Source organism: Callospermophilus lateralis, unplaced genomic scaffold (assembly GCF_048772815.1).
Source record: "Callospermophilus lateralis isolate mCalLat2 unplaced genomic scaffold, mCalLat2.hap1 Scaffold_43, whole genome shotgun sequence".
NCBI classification, from domain to species: Eukaryota; Metazoa; Chordata; class Mammalia; order Rodentia; family Sciuridae; genus Callospermophilus; species Callospermophilus lateralis.
In genome coordinates this window covers 11,807,672-11,831,011 of record NW_027514380.1, presented here as the reverse complement: position 1 = coordinate 11,831,011, position 23,340 = coordinate 11,807,672, and the positions used below count along the sequence as shown (strand labels likewise).

The following is a 23,340-nucleotide window of genomic DNA, read 5'->3' as shown; positions in this document are numbered from 1 at the left end:
GAATGACTTTTCAATGAAATGCATTTTGATAAGTATCTGTCAAGCACCCACTGTGGGTCAGGTACACATTGTTATTTTTTAGGGACTTCTAAAATGGGTGGATGAGTCTTAGTCACTGCCTTGCATCATTTATTACTGTGCTTTAAGTAACTAGGAGCTGTGAGATTGTGCAGTACCAGACACTGCAGGCTTCCGGGGAATTTGGATGGAGACTGTCAGAAAACACAGAGGAGGCTGGACTCTCCCCAAAGTGAATCTGCAGGCTTAGTTCCCAGGTTGGACAGAGATCTCATTCATCTCTGATGATGCTGTTGGGGATAATTTGCTAGTCACTGAGACCCCCCTCCTCTATATTTTTCCCACAGAACCATCTGCAGCTGGTGAAAAATGACCCACTACAGCTGGTGAACATTTTCTACCTCTTTTCCTCTGACTTCACACAGCTGTGACAGACGGTGCCCCAGCAGGGTCTGCTCAGCTCAGCTGCCAACCGGGAGCGCCATCATGATGTTCCTGACTTCAGATCTGGCACATGGATTCTGTTTGTTCTAGCCAGGCCTCACTCACCCTCAGGAACTGCGCACCATTAGAACTTGGCAACAAACGTTGTTGACTAAAGGACTGGAGAATCTCTTATCATTAATATCATAAGTCTAAAAAAGGCATGAGGGATCACCCAAGTCAACGCCTTTGTATTTTAGACAGAGGGACTCTCTCAGGTGCAGAAATTCAAGGTTATATATTCCTCAGTGAGGAATTAAGACTAGGGCCCAGGTCCCTGGTCATGATCTTCCATTTCAGGTCATTCTTCACTTTATTAAGTGTTTTCCTGAATTCATGTGGAACATGCTAAGGAAAAAAAGCATCCACTTTTTGGAAATTTTGGCTTCATACTCCAGTCTGAGTTAAATGTTTATGGTGGCTACTCTTCTTGACCTTTGGTCTACTTTTTAAAGAATGTTCTTAGGCTTATTTAGATATGCATGCCAATTTATGTTGTGTTTCTGAGCAGAATATTCCAGAATAAGTACCAGAGACCACAAGAGGTAATAGTAAACATTTGGGATTTAGGAACTATTTTGCCTGAAATGGAATTTCAGTTTACCATTTACTGGTATTATAATCTTTTCCTATCTTTAAAGGAGTAATAGTTTAAACTTGGATTAAGTCCAGTTTGTCATATCACTATTTTAGTGGTTTTGTGAGAAATATTCGCATAACCCAAGGTCACAAAGGTTTTCTTTTTGTTTTATTTTGAAAGTTTAACAGTTTTAGCTCTTGTGTTTATGTAGGTTATCCTTTTGGAATTAAAATATGTGTAAGGACTAAGTTTTTTTTTCCCCTACAGATATATAGGTATGTAAGTGCCATTTGTTGAAAAGAATATTTTTTTTAATTTACTAAATTGCCTTGACCCTTTTTAAAAAATCTGTTGGCCATAAATGTATTTATTTATGTTTCATTCTCTACTTATACAAATTCCACATTTGCCATATTGCACCTGGTGAAAAATGACCCACTGTGGTAAAAAGTTTTGAAAGTAAGTAAGTGTTTTAGTTTTATTCAAGAGTTTATGATTGTTTGGGTTATTTTAGGTCATTTCCATTTTTGTATAAAATTTAAAATTTCTTATCATTTTACATTCAATCCAACTTGTGAATGACCATATTAATCTTCTGAACCATGAACATGGAATCTCTCTCATTTTATTTTTATCTTCTTTAATTTTCATTTATATTGTTTTGTAGTTTTGGGTGCCCAGTTCTTGCATATTTCTCTTAAACTTATCCCTAATTATTTTTAATGCTATTCAATGGAGTTTTTTTTTTGAAGTTTATTTCTAATTTATCACTTCTCCTATGTAAAACTTAAGCTGATTTTTGCTATGTTGAGCCTGTATCCCAAGATCACTTATTAATTTTAGTAGGTTTTATTTTGTAGATTCCTTTAGGTTTTCTTTTAAGATGACCATGTCCTCTCTACAGTTTTATTTCATTCTTTCCAATATTTATGCGTTTTATTAATTTTTCTGAGCTTATTGAGTTGGCTAGGGATTTTGGTGCAATATTACCAAAAAGTAGGGAAAAATAGACATCTTGTTTGCCCCTGATCTTGGCCAATAATCACTGACCCTTACACATTTGAATATAATATTAGCTGCAGATATTCATAAATATCTTTGAACAAGTGTGGAAACTTTTCTCCTATTCCTAGTTTTCAGAGTTTTTTAATCATAACTTGTGTCAAAGGCCAACAACATCATATGGTTTTCCTCCTTTATACTATTTATGTAGTGAAATATATTGATTGATTTTTAAATGTTAAACCACCAACCTAGCCATTCCTGGAATGACTCACTCTTGGGGATACACACATACTCACACACACAGACACACACACACACATATATATATATATATATATATATATATATATATATATATATATATATACACACATATATATATTAGTTAATATATATTGTATTTGATTTGTTAAATTTTGTTCAAATTTTTGCATTCATTTTTCAGAATGGATGTTGATTTATAGTTACGTTTTCTTGTGATGTTTTTGTCTAATTTTGTTATCTGAGTGGTCCTGGAATTTGTAAGACTGAGATCTAAAGGGATATGGGAATTAGTCTTTCCTCCATTATTTTCTGAAAACATGTGCATAGAATTAGTATGATTTTTAAAAAATGTGTTATAGAATCCACCAGTGGAGCCATTCAGTCCTGGAGATACCTCTGTGGGAAGATTTTTAAATTAGAAATTCAATCTTTGATTGATATAGATGATTCAGGTCTTCCTATTTTTTGAGTTAAATTTGGTACTTTCTGATTATAAGGGAATTGTTCATTTTATATAGAACATTTAATGTAAATAGTCCCTGTTTATCTTAGGGGATCTGTCCAAGACCCTCAGCAGATGCCTGAAACTATGGATCAAACCAAATCCTATATGTAATAAGACTTTTCATATATATATATATATATATATATATATATATATATATATATATTAAAGTTTAATTTATAAATTAGACACAGTATAAAATTAACAATAATTCTACTACTAATAAAATAGTTTTAACAATATACCATAATAAAAGATTATGAATGCAGTCCCTATTACCATAAATTATGCAGTCAAGTTTCTCACATTTGATGAAATTGCAGGGGTCAGCACATCCTGAGTGCTATGGATAAGCCTTCCCCTGGGAAAACCACCTTCGTGATCATAGTATCTCCCCTGCCAGGTAAGTATATCATTTTTTAATGAATTACTGAAACCTGGATATTTTCAGCAAATGACCTAATTTTAATTTTAATCTAATTGTTTCTTGATCTCTTTTAGTACTTCACAGTATAATGACTTTAAAGAGTGGAAATAGTTAAACTTTGCTCTTTACAAGTGATTTCTGGATAAACTAATTAGTTATCACCTAGCAGAGATGTTAATTTGGGTGTTCTGTCATTGAACGAGCTAACTAGAATTGAAGAAAAGAATTTCAGTTGTTTGTGGAATTGCAGAAGACATTAAGAGGTTGGTTGCAAGATATGCAAGAGTAGGCTGTCTCTGTATAATGGCAGCTGGACCCCTGTCCGCATCTCCATCTTAGGCTACTTCCCTCATTCAAATGGCTCAGGTGGGTCATCTGAATTCAGTGAAGAATGCCATTTAGGTGTTGGGACTTCTTTTCTAGAACATGACATGGTGATAGTTGAAGAGAGTTTCTCCTAGGATTAAGCCTCAGTCCCCTAGAATTAAGGTTAAGATTTTTGGAGTATATAATTATGGTATTACACAACACACTAAAATATCTCTACTTCATGGAACGCATGCTACTGCCTGTGTGATGATGGTGAAGATCCTTGACTTCCCTGAGCTTCAGTTTCCTCTTTCATAAAATGGGACAATACTGTTATTTAAGTTTCTGATCATCAAAATTCCTCTTTTATTGTAGAAATTCAACTTTAATTTCCATATGCTCTGTTTTTATAGTTACCTGTGTTCTCTCTCTAGGTCAGTCTTCAGTGGTACCTTCATCATAGTAGACACAGAAGTGAACTGCATAGATGCAGATGTTTGAGTACACTAGATAATAGTGTTTCAGGAAACCACTGGAGAACTGACAGTGTAGGAAAGTGTCAGCCATAGAATTCTGGGAATAAAAAATTTATGTAATCTTTGGTGAATAGAAATTGAAGCAGAGAATGTTAGACGTTATCTAACCTAAGTTGTCAACAATCCACGGTTGCTCAAATTGTGCTCAAATTGGGTGTTCACACTGATTCAGATCTTAGTCTGAAGATACAGTGCTATGTCACTGCAAATTGCCTTCAAATCTTATTTTCTTTTAGATTTGGAAGCAAATGTAAAAATCCTACCTACAGTTGTTCATATTGTTTAGTGGAGATTTTCTTTCCATTTCCTTTTGTTGGATAGGAGCTAAATTAAATATCTGTAGGAAAATATTTTTCAAAAATCTACAAGTTAGGCTTTTGTGGAGAGGAAACTTGATTACTTAGAAGGACCATCTGCACTGGGCTTACTTCCATTTAAAAAAAATATTCAAAATATGTTTTGGATGAGATGAGAATAGATGTGGTAGCAGCAGCCTATTGTGTAGAATAATTTTCTGCTTTATCCTTGTTACTGCCTTATCCTTGTTACTCAAGTTTTATCAGAAAACTGAGGATGAAGTGTTGTATCAAGATTTTTCTGGCAGTGCTGTGGGCAGAATAGGTGGGGCAGCTGATGTTGCAGCCATTCATGTGGCACTTGGTATGGCTACTCTTTCAGGTTGGTCCTGCCTTCTGAGCATATTGGAGTGAAGAAAGGTGTATTCACTGATGGTGCTGCCAATAGACAGGATCTATGGCTGCCCTTGGCTCTATTCACCCTTCCCTTGGGTAGAATTGCCAGGCTATTTTATCTGAAATACTGTGAAGAAGAGCCTACATACTCATTAGAATGAACCAGAGCACATGGGCAAAAATCATTTAAAATAGGGACCCTCTTTTCCACTGCAGACTCAAATAGAAATTTAATAACTATAAAATGTTACTGTCATTTTACAGTCACAGAAGGCAAAATAATTTTCAGATATCTTGTCCTTTGCTTATTTATTTTTATTATTTTAATTGGTGCATTGTAACTATACATTAGTGGGTTTCATTATGCTATATTTGTACCTGCACATAATACAATTTGATCAATATAATTTTCTATTCATTTTCTTTTACTTCTCCATCCTCCTGATCTGCTTGATCTATTCAGCTGGTCTTTAGAAGGAAAGAATTAGAAATATATAATACTGCTAATCTGATCAAATATTTGGAGCAAAAATTAATTTCTTTTTGTTGTTGTTTTTCTTTTTGGAGATAGGGTATTGCTGTATTTCCCAGGCTGAGCTTGAACTCACAACCCCCACAACCTCATCCTCCCTTGTAGCCAAGATTTCAGGCATATGTCACTGAGTCCACTAAATATTGTTATCTATGTTAGTCACTATACCAAAAATTAATTTCAAGGGAATAAAATAATCACTGCCATTAGCTTAAATGCTTACTTGGTGTCCTGTGCATAGTTTTTAATATTTACAACAACTTTTAGAAGTAGGTATTATCCCAACTTAAGAATAAAGACAAACTGTGTCTCAAAATAGGAGTTGGCCTGACTCAGTGAATAAGGAGCAGGTCTAGGATTCCACTCAGACCATCTTAGTGAAGAACAAACATAGCATGCACCATATTGGCCTTCCCCTATTGAAGCATAGAAAAGGATGAAATTAAGTTATCAAATAGTACTCTTGTGATAGGAAAGAATTTTTTTAGGCATAAAGTCACTGAAAAACCAAAGAATAAAATACAATATAAAATCAAGCACAACATAGAAATATCTAAAACATGTAATTCAAAATTTAAAGTAAATTTGGCAACAGAAAAAAAAATTGGAATATGCATGGCAGTCAAAAGATTATGAGTCTTAAAATATTGTAAACTCTGAAAACCAAGAGTAAAATCTTATTAGAAAACTGGAAAGAAAAGACATTTTAGATAAAAAGCAAATGGAGAGTAAGTGTGAAAATATATTCAAACACCATGAGTAGCAATTTTTCACTTTCTCGATTGGCAACAATTATGGACAGAATACTGTTCAATAGGAGTTTTCATATACTGCTCCTAGGCTTGTAAATATTTTTAAAAGCTTTTCTGGAAAGTGGTTTAGCAATGGCTATCAAGAGTACAAAGGAGTGCAAATGTTTTGAATAATTGATGCCACTTCTGGGGATATTTTTCCTATGAAAAGAAGATTATGTGCTAGGTCATGGGATATCAGGTAGAACTATATTTTAGTACAAAATCCATTTATTTATACTTGTCATGTGTAAAAGGCCAAATTATTTTAATCAATTCAACTCTCAGTTTCCTCATTTATAAATTGCAAATGATACTATTACTTGCTATGCTTGAATTCGGTCCCCCAAAAGACCACCAGAGACCAAGATCCATGTAAGCACAAAGAAGTGTTTTTTGGGAGCTAGTTCTGTCCTCCACGTGCATACAGCAACTGGTGACACTGAGAGGCCAGGGTTTGCAGCAGTTTCTCTTTGGGGAAGGCAGGGACTTCACATACAACATAGCATCTCTTACAAATCATCACTCTCCTCAGGGAAAATTATAAAACAACTCTAAAACATGATTAGCACATTCACTGGCAGGAACAAGTCGTGTAATGGTGATTGGTTAGTACAAGAAGGGGATTCCTTTAAATGATTGGTTTAAGCCACGAGGGGTGTACGTGCTGAACTACATGGTTTCCCAACATGTTATCAACCACCATAAACTACTGGGAGGGTCATCTGGCATCCCAGGTATTTTCCCTGTCTCATACTGATTGGTGGTTGCTAGGGGGTTGCTATGGGTCCTCACCTAGTCTGACTGAGTCAGGGACACCTGGTGCAGATCTCTCCTGTTATTTGTAGATAAACAACTCAGCAGGGTGGGTATGTGCCTAGGAGTGCTCTGTGGGTCTTTCCAAGGACAAGGGTCACACCCCCTTCCTTAGACAGGCTTTGCTCTGAGGTAGAGGCTGGTTTCTCAACTGATTGGCAAAATTTCTGTGAGGATTATGTGCATAATGCACATTAAAGAGTTAGCCTGTGTATAGCAATTATAAATTTAAGTGACTTTTTTTTCATATTGTTGCTGTTGTTTTATCATATAGTTTTATTGGTAAGAGTAAAATTAGTGGAAACAAACATTTTCAAAAAAAATTTATAACTCGAGTAAATCTTCAAAATGTATTCTAAAGTAAAAAAAATAGCTATATATTTGATTGCAATTTTTCAGGACTCATGAAAAAAAAATATACCAAAATGATAACATTGGCAATCACTGGATATTTATTTATTTATATTTTTGCTTTTTTGTTCTTATCTCAATTTTTTAGGTTTTCTTAATCAGAAAAATTTCTTTCCCATTCTAAAAATCCCTAAGTACTTTTAATGGGACATTAGAGTGAAAGACCAGCCCTTACCATAATATTCTAGGGAGGAACAAAGGAACAAGTGTCTAAAATCAAGGGAGTGGCAATTTTGATGAGGTATGCTGTAAAGTCAGTTTCCTCTGTATTTCAGAAGTGAGAGAGTATGAAATTTAGATATCTAGAAAGTGATTCTTAATGAGAAAGATATCAGAGTTTTAGTGCATTTGATATGTTCAATGAACTATTGAAGGAAGCCAAAGGGAAAGGAAATATGTTTTTTAAACGAAGTTCCCAAACTTCAGATATCTTGATAGATTATCAGTAGTGAAAAAATATGTTTAGATTCTTCTATGTGTATATATATATCTTGTTCAGTGAACTAGACAGTAAGTACTTCAAGATAAGTGGAAAATTCATACTGGAATTATTTTCAGCTGTGAATATTATGTGAATAATATAGTATAAAGTATATTCCTGTTCTTTTCTTATTTTTACTTCCTTGTGTGAGACTGTCCCCTGACTTATCCAAGTATGTCCATTGCCTCAGGAAGGATCTAGTCAGGAATGTTAGAGCTTGAAAAAAAGATAAAAAATTTACTATTTAAATTTTGGCTATAAATGAAGTTATTGAGTCTGGGGTGAGAAAATATGCCAGGATTTACTGAAAAGAGACTTTTATGAAATCCAAAAATTTATTCTTTCCACATTCAGAGTCAATCCTAGGAGACTGGGATCACAGAATTTTCTTTAAACTATAGTGTAAAAAGGATCAAGAATGTAACTAAAGCAAATGTAATAAGAGTAAGGATAAAGAAGAAAGACATACACTAGAGGAAGACTGACTAGAATGAGATGCATCTGATTCCCTATTTATTGGTCTCAGCCACAAAACTATGCAAATCTGACCAAAGTCTCAGACTATTCAGTTCTTTGCATCCATGATGTCCCAGGAACCACAGAAGAGCAAGAGGGGAAGGAAAGTCTATTTAAATGTCTATAAAAGGACTCCAAACCCCCAAGGTCTGTACTTGGTTTACAAGAGACCTGGGATTCCTACATGCCTGCATCTCATGGTGAAGTTGGGGGAGGAATTAAGAGGACCAGGGATTCAAGAGACAGTCTAGGTGTTAGAATAAACAGGCTAGAAAGATTATTTCACAGCCAGTGGCATTGTGTGTGGCTATGGGCCTCAATAGCAGGCTCCGCAAACAATTTATAAAAACCAGGTGGGTTTACCTGGGCTCCTAGTAGGGCAGAGCAGCCTGGACTCATACCATATCTAGACTGCGGTAGACATCAGTGCAGGCATCAGTTCATAGGAGTAAAAGTAGACCAACCCTATTATAAAGGAGACTAGTTAAGACCCAAGTCAGAGACCTGTCACTATGAGGAGTCACAATTTCCCCCATACCATGTGAGGAATAAGGAGTAGAGGAAGAATAAAACCAGATGAAAAAGGGTAAACCAGGTCTTACAGGGACTTTGAATTTCAAATTGGCAGATAATTACCCTTTGGATCAGTGGTTTTCAGTTTTTTTTTTTTTTCTCACATTGCAATCACCTGGGACACTTAAAATTTCTTAAGTCCAAGACCAGTTAACTTCTGGAGGTGGATTCTGGCATTCATGTTTTTAAGAGTTCTTCACATGATTAAAGAGTGCAGTAAGATCTCAGTTCCACTGCAATGAAGACAAAGAAACTTGAAGGAGACTTTTAAATTGGGTATTAACTTTAATTGGCCAGTTTAGTTTATTTTTTCTCCATTGCTTAAATTCTTATATATTCTAATGCAGGATAAAATTACTTACAGAAATGCTTTAAGAAAATTTGTATCTGAAATCACATATTTTCAGCCTTGCTCTACTTAACAACATATGCTTACCACTTGCCAGGCTTTAGTCTTAGTGTTTTGCATGTATTTTTATTTAATATTCAGTGTTGATTTAGAAGGTAAGCACTATTAATAATCCTACTTTATATTAGAAAGATGCAAAGGATGCATTAATCCATTTTGTTCTACTATAACAGAATATCTGAGTGTACTGGTCAATTTGAATTGTCATCTTGATTGGATTAAGAGATACCAGAGATTAAAAGGCTTCTGGGTATGTCAATGAGGGTGTGTCTAGGAATGATTGGCATGTGGGAGACCAAACTGAAGAGGAGGCCCTCCATACAGGTGGGCAGCACCATCTAATAGGTAGCTTGGATGGAATAAAAGTTGGAAGGACAAGGAAGCAACAGCAGCTGAATTCCTCTTGAATGAGTTCTTGATTGCTGCTGTGCTCATCTAAGGATTTTGAACTCTCGCTTCTTCACTCTTCCAAAGAGGACTGTGCCAGTGATTCTCCAGGGAGTTTCTAGAAGCCTTCAGTCTTGGAGGAGGGTAGCAGGGCTGATCCCTCTTGTTCTGGTACTTCAGCCTCTGGCACTGTGCAGCTACTTGTTCTCCCAGCTCTCCAGAGTACAGACAGCCATTGGGGACTTTCCAGTTCCTGGTGGCTTTAAGACAATCTAATAAATCCCCTTTTTATAATCATATTTCCTGCTGATTCTGAGATAGGGTAATTTATAAAGAGCAGAATTGTACATCTTACAGATTTGGGGGCTGTCAAGTTCATGCCTGCATCTATCAAGGATTTCTTTCTGTTTCATCCCATGGAAGAAGGCAGAAGGGCAAGAGAACATGTAAATGAGAAAGTGAGGGTGAGAGAAAGGAAGGGGCAAAGTTTATCTTTTCGTGAAGATCTAGACTAAAATAACTAAACCACCCCTATGAGAGTGGCATTCATTCATTCATCAGGGCAGAGTCCTTGTGACTTAATCATGTAGGGAAGGCCTACCCCTCAACACTGTTTAATTGAGGTTTAAGTAGCCAATATGTGAACTTTTGGGGACACATTCAAACTATAGCCAAGAGGTTAAGTAACATTCTAGTTCACCTAGAGCAAGTGTTCCCCACAGAAGCAGGTTATCTCTGAAGCCCCTTTCCCACCTCTCCAACTACTACATGGGATCTGTCAGACATTGCTATTTCTTTCCTGAGGTTCCTACTACACAATGGAATAAGGTTTACCTTCCATTTAAAAAAAAATAAATAGAAAATTTCAAATGTTGTATGAGTATTTGAAAATCACAATGTTTATTCCAATAATCTGTACTTGCTTATATTAACATCTACTAAGAGTTTGTCAAGGTTCTTGAAAGAAGTCTTTCATGTCTTATCCCAGTCATCATTTTTGGTTTTCTCTCCTTTCAGAATATCCCCTGTCTGCTGATTCGGATATGGTTTGAATGTGTCCCCCAATGTCTTATGTGTTGGAAACTTGGTCCTCTGTGTTCCTATGTTAAGAGCAGAGGGGACCTTCAGATGAGGCCTACTGAGAGGTCGTTAGGTCATCACAAGCATGCCCCTGAAAAGCATTAAGATAGTTTCATGGGACCCAGAATTAGTTCTTGTGAGAAGGTTGTTATAAAAAGAATAACCTGAATCTCCACTCTTGCTCTGATTTCCAGTCTCTTCATGCCATCTCTTCCTTTTGTAAAGCATTTCTACTATGATGACATTTACCCTTAAGCCCTCACCAAAGACTAAACCAATTGGGCTGATGTTGGACTTCCAGCCTCTCAAATGTGAGCTAAGTAAACTTCTTTCTTCATTAATACCCAATTTCAGTTATTTTGTTCTAGTAACAAAATGGACTAGTTTACTAATCTTAGACTTTTGAGTTTCCCTTAAACAAGATAAACAGCTCAACTATTACCTCCTTCTTGAAACCTTTTCTGATGCTTCAAAGAGCTGATATGTTTTATGTGTTAATTTTCATTGCATGGGTCCTCTTTCTTTATCACATTCACATACCAGCTCATATTATATCACTACACAGTGTTACTTATTTTAACATCTCTCTCCATCCTTCTGCTGCATTCTTCTAATACATGTTCCTTTAGGCAAGAAGTGTCTTATTTATCTCTGTATCTCTTGAATTATTAACACGTTGTCTTGTTCTGTTCCTGCTCAAAACCATACATTTTAATAGAATTTCATGCAAATGTCCATGACTCAAATCTAACACACATGGGAAAATGGTTTCATCAAAAAACAATAAGTACTAAAAATATAAAATAGTTTCAGATGCAACATATTGAAAGTCAAATTCTAACTAAAGAGCATAAGTGTAAGATGAATTAGCTAAAATACTTCTGTTTTCATTTATAGAATAGCTTGAGGTTTCTGCAGTTATTTAAAAATTGTATAACCTCTCAAATTAGCATATTAGGACTATTTGTTTTGTGCTGCCATATGTGAAAAGATGATTTTAGTTGAAGTTTCTCATCCTTCCATATTCTCATGACATATTCTTTTTGTATTTAAGAGGCAGCATTGTAGAATTTTACAGGTGGACAATAAATTTAAAAGATTTAGTGGTAATGAGAAGATTTTTGTTTTGCAAAAAAAAGAGGGTTATATCTTTAACTTTACTGATATTTAATTGCTGTGGCCATAGATTTGTTTGTCTATTAAAATGTTGTTTCAGTTTTTCTTAGGATTTATAAATACCCTGCTTCCCAAATTGCAGGATGTCCTTATTCCCTTTGATTCTATATTTTCTGGATGTTTGTTGCCTTAAAGAAGTATCAAGGAAAAATGTGATTTTCCTTTTCTTTACCTGTGACCTTTTAAACTAATGCTAAAAAGATATCAGATTTAATATAATTTCTCTGTCTGGTGTGCTTTTTAAATAGATAAAACGATATTGAAGTGATTGACACTGAATTGGCTGATAAAGAATACATTTCAAATTTAATATCTGATGGGTACCTGGTAAAAAGATAGATTCCAGTTTGCCCATTAGCCTAAAGTTCAAAAATTTTATTGTGCCTTATAGTACAAGCCAAGAGCAAATTGTTTCAAATTCTACAAATCTCCACATCACTCTACACATTTTTAATCTTCCTCTAAATTCTTCATGTACTATTGATGTGTCTTTCAGAGATAGCTATGCTAAAAAAAAAAGTTTAAGAAATACTTTTGAACTCTATGAAGAGGGCAAGCGCTCAATGGTATATTTTGAATTCTGGTTCAATTGCTTTGTGATGAGAGATTTTCTTTATTCACAAATGAGTGCTGCTGGTTGAAGGTAGAGGTCAGCTGTTTATATACTAACATGTGGCAATTATGATGAAACAAATTCATTCTGAAATTCTGTTGTAACTATGGTGACCAGAAATAAATGAATTCTTTTAGAAATACAAAAAGTCACCCCAGCAGGATAGAGTAAATATTATCTCTTATTGATTTATGAAGGTTCCAGATGACGAAAAGTGGTTAATATATTTCTGTCATGAAACACACTTGTTAGGGCTTCTTCTTCTTGATAGAGCCATTGTCTATTGAAATGAGTTAGCTAGATATCATTAACTTTCCTGTCTTTCTTCCAATACTTTTCCCCTTATAATGATAAGAAACTATCAGCCTTTCTACCATCTTCTATATTCTGTTTAGGGGTGAGAAGAAGGGTGTTTGATTTAAGGATTATTTCTGATTGTTTTTGGCTAAAATAATGACTCAACCAAAGATTGTTAGTATAAAAAGTTTGCACATTTCTTCTGAGGGAGAATTTGTTTTTGATATTTTATTTCACTTTCATTTGGACAAAAAATATAATTCACTTGGTTTCAGATGGCTTGTGCTTATAGTGGAATTTGATGGAATAAAAAAATTAAACTTTTAGTAATTTGGTCTTTAAGTAGACTAATTTAAAATTTCACTTGAGTAAAAAAAATGTGAAGCTAAAATGAATAGCATTATGTAGCAAGATTTGGATTTTTGTGTCCCAGATAATTATGGGAAGGTGTCAGTGTGGCTCTGGGGGTAAAATGCCCACATAGTGTACTTACTTATGTCCTTTCCCTAACATCAGCTCAATATTTTGCATCTTGGTTAAAAGTAAAAGGTCATTATGAATTTTTTTCCTCCATAATATTGATAACAGTCATAAGAACACACTATCTACAAACCAAGATGAATAAGATTAGGCATACACTAGGCATTAGTCTTGGGAATCTTTATATATCTGATTTCATCATATATATTTCTCCTCAATCTCAGTGGAAATGCTATTGGTTTGAATGAGGAAATACTTTTCTTCTAAGATCAAAGTGCTCAGTCCCAGAAATAAAGTGGAAAAGTGTAAAAGAGGTTTTGGACTGTAAGATCCTTAACTAATTTCCATTCTTGTGTTCCCTTAACCTCTAGCATCCCTGAATTGTTAAATTTCGGGTGGGCTATATTTAATAACAGTTTGGGGTCTGTTTAGGTCGTATTTGCTAGTGTTATTTTTGACTAATTCTGTCTTGTTATGCTAGATATGGGAATTCCTGAAATGAACTACAATCAACTCAAGCTCTTGCCTAAAAAAGCAAGTAATAGAAATATAAACCTTTCCTACTCTGATCTATATGCAGCTCTTCTATAAAGTCCCCATGTTTTACCAGGGTTTCAGTCTACTGAGTCAAATGCCATTGTGATCTCATCTTTTCTGCCTTCAGTTCTAAGCACCATGGAGCGCCAAGGTTTTATAGGCATTTTTATTACATTCCACAGCATTCCCATTCCAGGCTGACATTCTGCTTTGAATCACAACATATAAGAATTGAAAGGGATTACAGAGATCACCTAGTCTAAGCTGTTCATTTTTTCAGATAAGAAATGGAGACCCAGAAGGGTAAAGTGAATTGCCCAGGGTCACACAGTTCATTAACAGCACAGCTGGAATAAGACCCATGGTCTCCCAACTCTTAATCCAGGACTCTTTCTATAACACCTCTCAGCCTTATCCATTTCTCTTATGTTCAGAGGAAGACACAGGCAGCTCTTCCTTAGCATATCAAGCCACAGACAGAAGACAGGATCACCTTTTTCTTACTCAGTGTTCCATCCATTACTGCCCATTACACATCCACTTAGTTCTAAAGGAAAAAAAAATCGCCTGAACATTCAGCTTTTATATTCATTATCTACTCTGTGCCTGTTAGTTGCTTCGTTTTTTTTGGTAATGCTTTTATTGATTAACTTGGTCTTTGCAATATAAAATGCTGAAATGCATTATCTTGGGTAAATGTGATGTTATTAATGTGTTTTATTCTAGTTATGCGTCATTATTTCCGATAGATGTAATCGTCCCAGCACTGAGACCTAGCAGGTGGTCTCACTAGAAGTTATAACAGTTTTCTTAATGGTCTGGTAAGAATGCCATTTGCAGGGCAGCAAGGGCAGAGAGAAATTGGTCCCAGAGCTAACTTGCTTTTGCACTCATTCCCAAGCTTGAGCAAGCAAAAGTAAATACATATTTTCTTACTGATCAGTTGGGCATTTTTTCCTGAGTATTCATTTTCAGTAATTGTGATGAGGAGCCATGTATATTTATTTCTTATTTACAGCCTGCCCCCCAATAATACTACTAATGACCCTGTAATACTTTGATTTTCTAATTCTTAGAGGAAACAGGCCTTATTGCCTCCTGAGAGGAACCAACATCCATTCAAGCAATGAGATATGATTAAGCCCAGTTGGCTAGGCAAAACTCAGAGACCACTGTGAACCAGAAATCAAGAGACAAATTTGCCATTAAAAGGAGATCATTCTTGTGAAAACGTATGATATCAGTGTGATGGGAGAAATAGAAATCATGTATTTAAATGTTCATACTTTAATACACATAAGAGGCGTGCACACCAGCCATGATGTATATTTTGATTGTCCTTACAAATTTTTCTTTGCAACAGAGCATAACTGATGTTGAATGATTTGATATATAATTACAAACATTAATAACCTGAGGAAATAAACTACCTAGTTTGAGAAAAGTGTCTTCCAATATTAATAATATTGCTTGCATGTATTCTAATGCTTGGACTATTTAAAGTATGTTTGCACTCAGGTAAGAAAGAGAAAGAGGGATATGAAGGGGAAGAAGAGAGAGGAAAAGAAAGAGAGAGCAGGGTGGAGAAAGAGAAAGATTGATGGCCCATGGGTGTATGTTCTCAGCCATGGTTGATTTAATTAGTACAGCTGCTATAAAGTACCAGGTTAATAATTTACATACTTCACTGGCTCTTCATTGCCATTGTCATATTTTATCAATTCTAAGATGAGTGTGTCATCACCTACCCCCATAATTTAACTTCTCTGAAATCAGAGCATCTTCTAGCTAACAGTGTAACAGTATTTGAAACAGTTTTGCCATGGTTGTCATAGTTTGTGTATTCTTGAACTTAGAGGTATAACTGGAAAAGTGCAATCCATTGATATCTCAACCCACCATTTTAGGGACTCTTTGAGAAAAGAATATGAGGTTGTTAGCCTGAAATCCTTCCAAGAAATCTTGAAGAATATATATGAGTAGCTTGAAAGAAAATCCTAGAGACAATAGCAAAGGGTTCTCTTAAAATATGTTGAATAGTATGCTCTTGTCTGATTAAAAAAGAAGTAAAGAAAAAAAATCCTAGTCCAGAAGAGTCAACTTCTGAATACAAAGAAGTTTTGCAAGTACCTTAACCAATTTATCTCATTTATACTTTCCTCTTTAATGTATGAATAAGAGTACCACATGAAAAAAAGCTATGTCTAAATGAGTTTTTAAATGCTCTTTCAATAAGTTGAAAATGAAAATCTCCAAAGATAGGAAAGTGTAATTTAATTGGCAATGTTTTTCTTTCTTTATGGTAAATAGTAGTATGTCTTGCAATCAATGGCATTTTAAATTCAGTGAAATACGGCATTTAGTCATCAGATCATAGAACTACATATATCTAAAGCCAAGAGAGATGTAGAGAGCAAGTGCAACTTATCCATTTTTATATTTGAAAAACTAAGAAAAAATTAAAAGAGTAGCCCATGATCACCCAGCTCCTCCAATGTATGTCAGTGAAAGTCAGGTGTGTTAGAGGCCATCACTAACTATTGGGAACTAGATTTGTTTAATTTTACTAAGATACTATCTTCTTTGCCCACATGGTGAGGTTAATTATTTCTTCTTAATATATCAGAATTGTGTAATTTCATCAAGTAAAGTAATAAAGTATTCTTCATCTTAGGGGACTTCCCAGGAGGTATAAAAATATGTATTTTTGATCAATACATCTAAAGGTGTTTGAGATGTTGGTGACTCCTAATATTTCAGAAATTATTATTTTTGGGAGAAAAAGTAATAACACTCATTTAAATTTTGACAACTGTGATAAAATAATGGGGGTGTGGATAATAGGTAAACCTGAGAATAAAATTATGCAGGGTAACTTCTTTTTCACACTGTTATCTAATATTTATTAATTTTTCTAGTGCATCAGAATTCCTCATCCAGAAATATTACAGTTCTCAGGAAAATCATATATTTTCCTTTTAATAGACATTTTTTTTTAATCAAGCCAATACACTGTGTAGAGTTTCAAAATCAAAACATGTGAAAGGATTGTCATGAAAGGGATTCTCTTCTGCTGTCCCTTCAGCTCCAGTTGCATTCCCTTGAGCAAACACTGAACTATTCAAGCCTTTTCCCTTGCCATTTCTAAATGACATATATCAACCAAATAGACTAAGATATGACTTCTTTCTTGTACAGCTGTATATTTCTTAAACAGCTTTATTGAGGTATAATTGACCTACAATAAATTTTATAAATTTCAGTTGCTCAATCCCATAAGTTTTGGCAGGGGCACTGATTTGTAAAGTCATCATCAAGATGACACTCATATTATCCCCTCTAAAAGTTTCTCTCTGCCCTTTGTCATTTCACCCTTTCACAGCTCCCTACAGTTTCCCCACCTCATCCAGGCAATAAGTGATTTGTTTTCCTGTCCCTGTAGAATTGTTGGTATTTTCTTGAATTTTATATAAATGGAACCATATAGTGGCTACTTTGGAAATGAAAATCAAGATGGTTGCAGTTTGGTCAAGACAAAAGTGCAAAATTTTTCAGAGATTGCATTGTAAGCCCACAAGTGCCTCAATCTTTAATTTTTAGATGAAGAATGCTGTCTAGAGAGAGCAAATTTGCCAGTCTACACACTGAAAGTTTCCAACCACAGGCTTCTGATTTGTTTTAAAAGACACATTGATTTACTACTAACCCCCTTCTGAGAGTCCCCTGGAAACTAATCATGTATAACTTAATGTATAGATAGATTCTCTGAACCAATCTAAATTTGTTCAAAACAACAAGGATAACCAAAAGTGAAAATAAAAGAATTTTCCAAACAATTCTCATCCCCTTGTCCCATTTTCCCTTTTAAAATCCAAAACCTCCTTATCCTTGACATTCAGGATACTTGATGAGCTTATAATTAAACCTGTGTCTGCTGACTTGTAAGTCTGTTCTGTACTTGAGTAAAAATGGTCTTTGCTTTTATTTTAGCTTAATTTATGATTTCTTGGTTTATACCAACTCCCCCAATTTCTGCTTTCTTTCAAATGGTATAATTATTTTGAGATTTATCCCTGTTTTTGAACATATCAATCAAAAAATTGATTCTTTTTATTTCCAAGTAGTATTTCATAGAGGGGAAACATTATCTAATCCATTTACCTGTGTATGCTAATCTTTTACCTGTGAAGGAACATTTGGATTGTTTTAGTTCTCACTTATTTCTAATAGAGAGTTCAACATCTGTGTACAAATATTTCTAGTGAAATATCTTAAAAGTAGAGCAATTTGGTCATATGGTAGTGGAATATTTACCTTTAAAAAAAAAAAACTGCCAAGCTATTTATCTCAGTGGTTACACTGTTGCATATTCCCACTCCAGTGCATGAGAGTTTCAGTAAGCCCATATCCTTACCAACACTGGAAAGGATCAGTCTTCTAAAAATATTAAACATTCTAATAGGCGTATAAATAGAGTCATGGATTTAGTTTCCCTTTATCTAATGACTTATGATATTAAGCAGAGCCAATATTATGATGAAGTGAGTGAGACTTACCTTTGGCACAGAATTTAAGGGAATACCAACAAATTCAGCAATCAAGATAAATTATATTTTAATGTAATATTGAAAACATAAAAATTACCGAAAAATACCCACAATGAACAAAACATAAAATTTTATGTTGAGTTATCCTATTTAAAACAAAAGGTTCCAACCACATGGCTTAGTACTGCATTGATGTGAGGAATCATATTATTTACCTATTTACCCTCTACACATTCTTTGTTTGTATTATCTACTCAAATCTTTTGCTCTTGAACTAGAAAACTAGTTCTTTATTAGGTACATGATTGACATTTTTTTTTTTTTGCCCAGTCTGTTTTTTAATTTTTTTTCTCTCTCTTAACAGTGCTTTTCAAAAAGAGGACTTTCTTAATTTTAATGAAGTTAAATTGTACATTTTATTGTCTTTTTAATTTTATGAATTGTGCTTTTGGCCTTGTTGCAAAGAAAGCTTTGACAAATGTCTCAGCAATTTTATACTTTTTAAATAGAAGGTTTTATAGCTTTAGGATTTCCAATTAGATTTGTGATCAAAAATCAGTGTTTATGAGTAACCAATTGTTCCATTACTATTTGTTGAAGAGCCTATCCTTTGTTAACTGCTCTTGAAAATTTGTTCTCTTTTACAAAATTTTGTTATTCTAAATTTAAAAAATGTTTTGGCTATTTCATTTCCTTTACTTTTCCATATGAATTTTACAATTAGCTTGTCAATTCCTACAGAAACGTCTGCACAGTTTTAACTGAGCCTGTATTGAATCTAGAAACCAACTTGGGAAGAATAATATCTTAACAATAATGAACCTTTTGATCCATGAACATGGTTTATCTCTCCATTTATGTAGATATTTTTAAACTACTCTCAGGAATGTCTCCTAGTGTTCAGCATACAGGTCTTTAACATATTTTTTGCCAGATTTATCCTTGTATTTTTAGTACTATCTGATGACATTGTATATGGTATTTTTCATAACTTCAATTTCTGATTGTTGCTAAAATATAGAAATGTGATTCACTCACATATTTTGATCTTGTATCTTGTAATTTCAATAAATTTACTAAGTTTTATACCTTTTTAATAGAGTCAATGGTGATACTGTTTTCAGATAAACAATTTAGTTCTTCATTTCTATTATGAATTTTAATTTTTTTCTTTTACTCCTTGTCCTGGCTGGTACTTCTAGTAAAATATTGAACAAAAGTGAGAATGAAAATTCTTGTTTTTTAATATTCCTAGGTGGAGATTATTCATTTTTTCCTCATTAAATATGATGTTAATTGTGTGAGTTTTTTGGGGGTGGGGGAGAGAGGGCAAATTTCATTTTTTCTTTCTGTTTCTGGTTTACTAAGAGTATTTAATCAGAAAGTTATGCAGGATTTTTGTCAAATCCTGTTTTCTTTTTTTGTATTTATTCAGATGATTGTATAGTTTATTTTTGTAAAAAAAAAACCATTGTAATATGGTCAATTACATTGATCAATCTTAGAATATTCAAATGATCTCCCATTTCTGGGAGAAAAATTCTCTTTATTGTTGTATATTATCATTTCCAAATATTGTAGTATTAGATTTTCTAAAATTTAAAATCTAATTTAAAAAATGATCTACTATCATGAGAGTTGTAGGCCTGTAGTTTTGTTGTTGTTATTGTTCTTATTTTTGTCTTTTAATCTCTTTGCCCAATTTTAGTACCAGAATATTCTGACCTCATAGAGTGAAGTGGAGATTGTTCCCTCTTTATTTTCCTGAAAGAGTTTATGTAAAATTGCTCTTATTTATTCCTTAAATATTTGATAGAATTCACAGGTGAGGTCATATGAGCCTGGAGTTTTTGGTGTAGAATTTGTTTTTTACTGTAAAGTCAATTTTAAGAAAAAATATAAACGCTTTTTAGATTATTTCTCATTGAGTGAGTTTCTGTAGTTTGTGTTTTTCAAGTAGTTTTTACCTTTCATATAGATTGTCAAAATTATTGCCACATATTTGTTCATAATATTTCATTATTTTAAGTATTTAGAATATGTATAGCATTGCCATTTCACTCAATAAATTTCACTGTTACCCATTGTTTACTTGGAATTATATGGTTTATGAATGTTTAGGGATTATTTAAATATTATTTTATTGCTGCCTTATAATTGAATTCCATTGCTGTTAAATACATATGTGATTTGTATACTTCTCAGGTTGTTTAGATTTTTTTTTTTTTTTTGGATCAGCAGGTAGTATGCTTGATAAATATTCTATATATTTAAATAAATGCTTATTTTACTGTTGTTGGTATGTTATTAAATCACATTGGTTAGATGAAATTAAGTAAAGATACTCATTTTTTGCATTCTTTAAATTCACTTATTCTCTGCCTACTTTTACTCTCAATTATTGAGAGAATATGGTGTTGAAATCTCTGATCATACCCGAGGAATCCAGGCTGTTTCTGTCCTATAGTTCTGTCATTTTTCTACATAAGATAACCCATCCTAAGGCTTGGATTTGGAAAATTCAGTGCATTCTTAAAACTCTTGGACTAAAAATGGCATGTATGGTTGATAGTTGTTGGCCAAAAAACATAACTCTGACCCAAATACAAGAGAAGCTGAGATATACAGTGGAAGGAGGAGAAAATGAGATATTTCTAAGAAAAATCATGTTTTTCACAATAAGTTTTACCAACAATTATTGATGGAAATGGTCCCAGATCTATTATGCTTTAGTAGATAGAACAGACTGTTTAAACTTCTCCCATGCTGTAAATTTTTAGATTTGTCCTATGTCTCACAACTCACAGCTTGGCTACACCAGTGGTTTGTCTATTTTGAAATATAAATGAGACTAATGTCTTTCAAATAACCTCTGGAATGGAAGAGGATCATCCTGTTGCAAGAAATGATATGATATAGTAATTAATTTTTTGTGCCATTAAGTGCCAGTTTTTTAACTGTAGTATGTAACTACTTTTGATCTTTGCAGAACTCTATTTTTATCCCAATTTCTAAAATGAAGACACTGAAGTATAGAAATGGGAGTAGTATATACATGGAAAATAGGTATGAAATGGGCAGAGCAGTTCTTTGGATCCAGGTGCTGAATCCAAAACATGCCCAGGTCTATTCCCCAGGTGTTCTATGTTACTACTAAAATGTATTTCCCTTCAAATTCTGGCAGATGGATTTACAAGTAAAAAAAGATGGAAACACCTTATGAGTTAAAATTGCATTTAATTTATATTGATAAATTAATGTAGTAATGAATAACTCTGGTATCCTAAAAATAGTCATATAGAAATTAATATACACTTATGTTTCAAGTAGAAACATGTTAAGATAGCTTGCTGCAATTCATCTGAGGATAATCATGAAGAAAAAGGATTATTCTGTTTATATATGGTCCACTGTGAGACTGTGTATAATGTTTGCATCCCACCATGATTGAAACCTATTATCTCTCTTTCTCATATAGATTTATTTTTGTATAAATTATGATATATAGATTACATATGGTTACAGATAGAGAGATGTGTACACACACACACACACACACACACACACACACACATACACACACACACGCTTTCCATGCTCAGATGACTCTCGGGTTCTTCAATCCCCAAACTGCTATGGGGGGAAGAGAATATCTCCCTGAGATATTGGCACCTTGAATGATTGAGAGCTGATTCTTCCAACCTCCAGAGCAGGGTATTTTCCAAGAGTAACTGGTGCTCTCTTCCCATTCACAATCACAGAGTGCTCTACCTGTGAAGTATGGTTATTATGTTTCTGTCATTAAAGTGAAAGACCCATAACTCCAAAAGCCTCAGGCATGAGAGAGTTACTAAGATCTTTCATATAAGCAATGGAAACATAATTATCACTCTTCAAAGGTGAGGTTGAATTTATTTTTATTTCTTTGCAAAAGAAGTGAGTAAAGAGAGTAAAATAATAAGAGACACAAATTAACCTTGCCAACATGAATGAAAAAAATCAGCAGGGATGAATTAGGTGCTGCTCTAAATTGAACTGAAATCTCTTTTCAATGTTTGGTAGCTTTTGCTTAACTTTTGTTTTCACTTTTAAACAATAAACTCTGCAAGCTTCTGTGTACTTGAAAAGTTAAATACAGTAAGATAGCTTTTATAGCATTGTAGGCCGTGTCAGAACAAGGAAATGCTAAAGATTATAGGAAAAATGATCTGTCATTTTGTACATTTTAGTTTCACTTTTAAACTTTATATCACATCACATATATCATTTTGATGTATTTCAATTCCTTTTTTTCCTTCTGATTTGACATTTTGCTCTCCTCTTTTCTTCCTAGCCTGTTTAGATGTTTCTCTCCTTTTTCTGTTGTATGCAATTAACACTTGAGCTGAGCTGTGTATTGTACTGTGCAGTTTTTATAGCCATGAATAGAATCAGAATCTGTGTCTGCTCTTTCAAGCTCTGAGAGTTTACACTTGATTTTAAAGCTTGACAATCACCTTTCATCAATTCTGTTTTCTAAAGGTAGTTCCAGACAAATATCAAGTCTAGAATAAAATCTACAGTATATGTCATGTAGATTGTAAGGCAATTAAAAGTGATTTTAGGAATATTTTCTTTAAGAAATTACCAAAATTATTTCAATAATGGGATATTCATGGTCTTTTTAAAAGAGTTCTTTGCTGTGACAGATGTGTAAAATGATACAAGACTTATATTGCATTTACCTATCATAATATCTATTTCAACTTTCAATCTCTATCTTATCTCTACACTATTGCTGTTTTTATCTTCTGAAAATGTGCTGGTACATAATGCCCTTGGTTGTGAATTCAAACTAGTTCAATGACTTCAGTGGTATTAAAAAAAATCAAGTAA

General features: G+C 33.9%; 1 non-coding gene across 1 annotated transcript; it reads right to left on the bottom strand.

Annotated features, from left to right (window-relative positions):
• Nucleotides 1–3,106: 3,106 nt before the first annotated feature.
• Nucleotides 3,107–3,266, bottom strand: LOC143389095 (U1 spliceosomal RNA). Its single transcript, XR_013090099.1, has one exon. It is a non-coding gene; the product is annotated as a U1 spliceosomal RNA (small nuclear RNA).
• Nucleotides 3,267–23,340: the final 20,074 nt, after the last annotated feature.